The sequence below is a fragment of the Stenella coeruleoalba genome (genome assembly GCF_951394435.1).
Source record: "Stenella coeruleoalba genome assembly, chromosome: 1".
Taxonomy (NCBI): domain Eukaryota; kingdom Metazoa; phylum Chordata; class Mammalia; order Artiodactyla; family Delphinidae; genus Stenella; species Stenella coeruleoalba.
The window spans coordinates 822,009-828,018 of record NC_137169.1 but is presented as its reverse complement, the minus strand read 5'-3'; the positions used below and the strand labels follow the sequence as shown (position 1 = coordinate 828,018).

Sequence of the window (6,010 nt, the reverse complement as noted above, 5' to 3'; positions counted from 1 at the left end):
GGTCGGCAGCAGGCAGACCCATACCACCGCAGGGCTCCGCGGGCCAGCACCTGAGGCGCGCAGCCCGGTGCGGGCGAGAGGCAGGTCAGCCTCGTAGGCTCTTGGAGCGGGTCCCCGAGGGCGCGGTGCTGCCCCTTTAAGCGGCTCGTGTACGCGCGCGGGGCTGGCGCAGGGCCGAAGCGCGCGCGCGCGCGCCGGGGACTCGGTCGAGCGGTGCGTGCGCGCGCGGCGTGCGCGGTGACGCGACCGTGGGGTTTCCCGAGGCTGCGGGCAGGGGCCGCCGCGCCCATCCCGATGGCTGGAGGCGTCTGAGGGGCGGACGGAGGCGGCGGCGGCGGCGGCGGCGGCGGGAGCGGGCGCGGGCGCGGGAGTGGAGCAGCCGCCGCGGGACCGACAGACTGAGCCTCGCCGGCGCACCTGCCCGCAGCGCCCGCGGAGCGGCCCGAGCGCGACCATCTCCTGGAGCGGCGGCCGAGGCGGCTGAGGCGGCGGGGAGCGGGCGCGGCAGGCGGGACGCGGTGTCGAGGTGAGCGCGGCGATTGCGGCACCGACCCCAGCCCAGACCCCCAGCCCCGACCCCTACCCCCCCTCCCCCGCCCCTCCCCATCGCCCCCCAGTCGCCCGCCCGCCCGCCCGGGCCGCCCCGCCCCCACCCTCCCCGCCCCCACCCGGCCTCCGGGTCGCGTCTTCCTGCCCCGCCCGGGTGGGGTCCGCGGTGCGGGGGCGGGGGCGGTGGGGACCTCGCGGCCGTCGGCCGGGACCGAGACCGAAGTCCCGGGCTCGGGCCTGGATTGGGGCTCCGGGGTTTGGAGTCCAGGTCCGGGGCTCTGGTCTGGGGTACTGGGTGCAGGCCTGCGGTCCGGGTCCTGGGGTCCGCGGTGGGGGCGGGGCCGGAGGCTCCAGGGTTTGGGGTCCGGGGCCGGCGCCCCGCGTCTGGGAGGTGGTTCGGAGGAGGGGCGCCGGGCGGGCCAGGGAACAAAGGCGGCCGCGGCCCTGCCCCGCGGCGGGCGGTGGGCGCCGTCCTTGGCCGCGGGAGGACGAGCTGCGGGAAAAGCGGCCTTTCGGCTGCTCGCGGGGAGGCTGGCGTCGCTGCGGCGGAGAAATGAGGAAGCGGCGCCGAGGGCGCGCGGGGCGGACAAAGCGCCCGGCGAGCGCGAGCCCCAGCCCCGCGGTCGCCGCCGGGCCCGAGCCGGGCCGCCCGAAGCCACGGTGCGGGTGCGCAGCCTGCGGGCGGTGGCCGGGCTCCCGCGCCCCGCGCCGAATGAATGGCCCCCGGCGGGCCCGGCAAGATGGCGCGTCCGCCGCGCGGCCTTTGTCAGCCGCCGCCCGCGCCGCGGGGCTCCGGGGGCGCCGCCCGGGGGCGGGGGCGCGGCGGGGGGCGGCGGGCGAGGGTCGGGGTCGCCCTCTGCCCCGGCCGGGTGGAGGGTGCTGGAAATTCCACCCAGGGATCGCTGAGCCATCGGACTTTGGAAAATCCTCCTGTATTTTTCCTTGCGAGTTGATGCTTGACTCAAGTGGTGTTTAAACATCTCTGAAGTCCTTTAAATTACCTCGTTGGCATACCCAAGTAGGTTTATCTACTGAATTCCTCTTTATGGAACCTTTTTAGTTAGGATTGTGAGACTCACTGACTGAAGGAGAACAGCGATGGTAGGGGTGTTTATTTTGGGAAAGGAAGTTGGTGGACATTTACAGTTAAAGAGTACGTTACTGAGTTTGTGCATAAATGATGTAAAAGTCGTAATCTGTAGTTCTGGTGTGGGGAGTATTAGAGCCCTTCTTTTTTTTTTTTTTTGTATTTTCGTTTTGTTACCTGTTTGGTAACACAGTGATCTCCAATAACGTTTAATGATTAAGCAGTTGCTTATGAGATTATTAAGAAAATATGTAGATATTTTTTATAGTTAGCAAATAAGTGGAAGTATTAGCTTTGTGAGAAGTTCCCTTCCCTTCAGCCCCAGATACTGGATAAGGTCTAAAAGCTATTGTTATCGATAAGATTTCTACCTGAGTTCTTTGTTTTCTAATTTGAAGCTCTAGTCTTTTGGGGGTGGAGGGGGTTCGTATTTCAAAGAAAGATTTCAGTTTGCGTTCTATTAAGATAGATAGGGCCTGTTCTGGATTCTTCCGGAAGGTACATATTGCAAAAAGAAAACGAACAGGCAGTTCCTTTTTTACTTCCTTACTAATATGGGTGTGTGGCTGGGGATAGGGCTGGTGCCACCAACATGGAAACAGGTCTTAGAACCTCCAGACGGCAGAACTGGGTGGTAGCTTTTGGCTCAGTTTAACTTTCTGACAGAGCTGTCAGAAATGGAGCGCAACTGGAAGGGTCAGAGGCCGACCTGGCAGGATCCCGTGGGGGGAAGATTCCCGGCTGCTGTAAGGCTGGACCGCAGGGCCTCTCTCCTCCCGAGACTCCCTCTGTATATGCCTCTGGTTTCACAGGCACTGTAAATGCTGCAGTGTTTTCTTAGCAGGTGAGAGTTGAGGAAAGCGACGTTAAGTTTTATGATTGTGCCTGTGGCTTGCTCCCGGTTCTCCCTGCGTGGGGAGCCAGTGTTAGGGCTGCCTCTCATCTTCTGTGGAAATGGTCAAGAGTGTGCTTATAGAGAATATTGTTCAACTATGCAGTTTTGATTCAGAGTTGACACTTTCTTAAATGAACATGCCCATCAGACAAGAATATTCCTTTTGTATGATATCTGAGTTTACGACAGAGCTGTATTTATGTCATCAGGCATGTACTAAGCAGAATGTTCTTTAATGATACCTTAATAAAGATTTCTCTTTGTTTGATGTCTTGAGTTACTTCTGTTTCAGGGGGAGTTGAAGTAAATTTCCTCAGATTTCATTTTAATCTCAGAGGAGATTTGAAAGGCTGCCAAAAGGCTGTCAAATCTTTTCCATGCTTAGTGGCTTTGATTTCAGAGCTTGGAACACCTAGGTCTTATATTGACCACATGAGAAGTGCACAGATTTTATGAGGAGTTAATTTATTTCTCAAAGTTTTGTTGCTGTTAACTTTTTATTTTGCTAAAATTTTCTGTCTGTTATCCTTTAGTTTGATTGGAGAAGTTGTATTTCTACAATTAACTTTGAGAAGGGTCTTCAGGACAGCTGTAGACTTACCTACCATCAGTTGCCTTTTTAGCCAGTACTTTAATAAATAATGTTTTATTGCAGACGTGCAGTATTGGCGTCAATTACAGTCTCTTCATCGGATTGCTGTTTTCTCTCCCCAAAAGATTTGGCTCATGTTGGCTTCCAAATGGGATTAAGTTCTTACTGTCTAGAGACTTTGGCTTTGGCATTAGTGGATTGGTAATAGATATTCTCAATTTTGTTATCTGGGCTTGACCATATGGCGTGCCATGTTATTTTAAAACCTTTATTTAGGATGAGTATAATAAGGCATTGAACAAAAAGTTTTAGAATTTTTTAACCCTGGTATAAATTCTGATCTCTCAGGTTTGCATTTCTAGATAAGAGTGGTCGGAGAATTTATGAAGCAGGCAGTTTAGTTGAGTGTTTGGTTTAGTGAACGTAGAATGAGGGGATAAAAACAAATTTAAACTGAGATCAGAGAAATAATTTATAAAACTGAATGTGTAACATTACTGGAAGGAGGAAACAGTCCCAGTTTTTATGGAGAGTGTGGCTGTGTATTGGGTAATGCAGCATTACCCTGACTCTTCTGGAAAACGAAGAATCCCACTTCTTTTTAGAGCTGTGAGTTTTGTTCCACAGCTCTCGTTTAAGAAAAACAGGCAATCTGTAGACACTTGATTTGATCGGTGGATCAGAGGAATGCTAAAAGCTTTTGAAACCTTTTAGCCCTCTTGTTCTTGTTGCAGTGCCTGCCATTAGGTGCCACAGTAATTGATGGAAATTCCTACTGACTTCCAGTGATAGGAAAGCTTCCCATTTTATAGCACAATATTGCTTGCTTTGAGAGACTTGAGTATTCCCTTATTTGACTTACTAAGTTAAAATTCTGGGAAAAAAGCCATTTTTAAAAAGTTAATGATTAAAAGACCAAGTCAAGACTATCAAAAGTAATAATTCTGAAGAGATTATTCAGTTGCATCCATGTTGCCATTGATAAAGGGTTACGATTGAATAATTAGTTGCCCCAGGCGCTTTTTTTTTTTTTAAGTGAGGGGGCATTGCGGGATCTTAGTTTCCTGATCAGGGATTGAATTTGGGCCCACGGCAGTGAAAGCAGAGTCCTAACCACTGGACTGCCAGGGCATTCCTGGTCCAGGCTTAATAATGTACTTTATCAAGGAGGGAAAGGCTATTTACTCTTTAACCTGTCAGGACTAGAATACTAAGGGGATTGAATATATTCTTGTTTACTTGTGGGTAATTGTGTGTTTATACATGTCTGCACGTCTTCTGACTCAGTCCTGTGGCAATTGTAAAATATATTCCCCATGCAGATTACAAGTTCTCTTGACTACCTCCAAGTGTTGTAGTTGGTAAAGCTTTAAAAAAATTCTGGACACTTTCTAATTAGACAAGAGAATGTTAAAGCTTCTACAACAGGTTTCCAAAAAAAAATTGTCCTAGGAACTTTAAGATAATTCCTGAATTGCTGGGAGGGAAAGAAATTCACTCTTTTCTTGAAGGACTGAGACTGCCTGAGTTAGAACCCAGTTGTGTAACTGAACTTGCTGGTGTGGATGTGGGTTTGACTTCTCTGTGTCTGTTTCCGCATGTGTAAAAGCAGGCACACTAGAACCTCCTTCCTAAGGTGGTTGTGAGGGTTGAGTGAGTTAGCATACGTGTGAAGCACTTGGAACAGTGCCTGGCCGCAGTGCTCTGTTAGAGGATCACCGTTTCTGTTGCTTATGGCCTTGCTTTGTAACAGTTTTTGTTTTTGTTTTTTTTTGGCATGCGCGGCATGAAGGATCTTAGTTCCCTGACCAGGGATTGAAAACGCTCTCCGAGGAGTCTTAACCACGGGACCACCAGGGAAGTCCCTGTGACAGTCTTTTAAACTATGATAAAGGTAGATTATAGAGAATTTAGGAAGACTCTTAACCACTGTGCACCACCAGGGAAGCCCCCATCACTTTAATTTACTACCTTACTTTCTCCCAAGTCATCTCTGACATTCTTTCTTTTCTCAAAAAGCTTTTTTTTTTTTAATTAAAATATAGTTGAGGGCTTCCCTGGTGCACAGTGGTTAAGAATCTTCCTGCTAATGCAAGGAACATGGGTTTGAGCCCTGGTCTGGGAAGATCCCACATGCTGCGGAGCAACTAAACCTGTGCGCCACAACTACTGAGCCTGCGCTCTAGAGCCCGTGAGCCACAACTATTGAGCCTATGAGCCACAGCCACTGAAGCCCGCGCGCCTGGAGCCTATGCTCTGCAACAAGAGAAGCCACCACAATGAGAAGCCCACGCACTGCAACGAAGAGTATCCCCTGCTTGCAGCAACTAGAGAAAGCCCACATGCAGCAATGAAGACCCAACACAGCCAAAAACAAATAAAATAAATTTATAAAAAAATATAGTTGATGTACAGTATTATGTTAATCTCAGGTGTACTACGTAGGGCTTTGACATTTGCATACATTTTGAAATGATCACCATGATAAGTCTAGTAATTCTCTGTCCCCATTCAAAATTATTATAATATTATTGACCATATTTCTTTTTTTTTTTCCCCCTGGCTGCGCCACGAGGCTTGCGGGATCTTAGTTCCCTGACCAGGGATCGAAACTGGTCCCCCCTGCAGTGGAAGCATGGAGTCTTAACTGCTGGACCGTCAGGGAATTCCCCCTATTGACCATATTTCTTATGCTGTGTGTTATATCCCTGCGACTTATTTATTTATCTTATTTTTAAAATAAATTTATTAATTTTATTTATTTATTTTTGGCTGCGTTGGGTCTTTGATGCGCGGGCTTTCTCTTTAGTTGGGGCGAGTGGGGGCTGCTCTTCGTTGCGGTGCACGGGCTTCTCATTGTGGTGGCTTCTCTTGTGGCGGAGCATGG

At 50.4% G+C, this 6,010-nt stretch overlaps 1 protein-coding gene across 4 annotated transcripts in view; it reads left to right on the top strand.

Moving 5' to 3' along the window:
- The first annotated feature begins 302 nt into the window (after positions 1–302).
- Positions 303–6,010, top strand: part of GNB1 (G protein subunit beta 1) — a 92,165-nt gene continuing 86,457 nt past the window's right edge. For 2 of the 4 annotated variants that reach the window (XM_079942970.1, XM_079942969.1), the window contains exon 1: positions 304–526. The gene's annotated coding sequence lies outside the window, so the exon portion shown is untranslated. Of the gene's footprint in view, positions 527–6,010 lie in introns of all 4 variants that reach the window. The other 2 variants (XM_079942971.1, XM_079942968.1) reach the window with 2 other exon arrangements.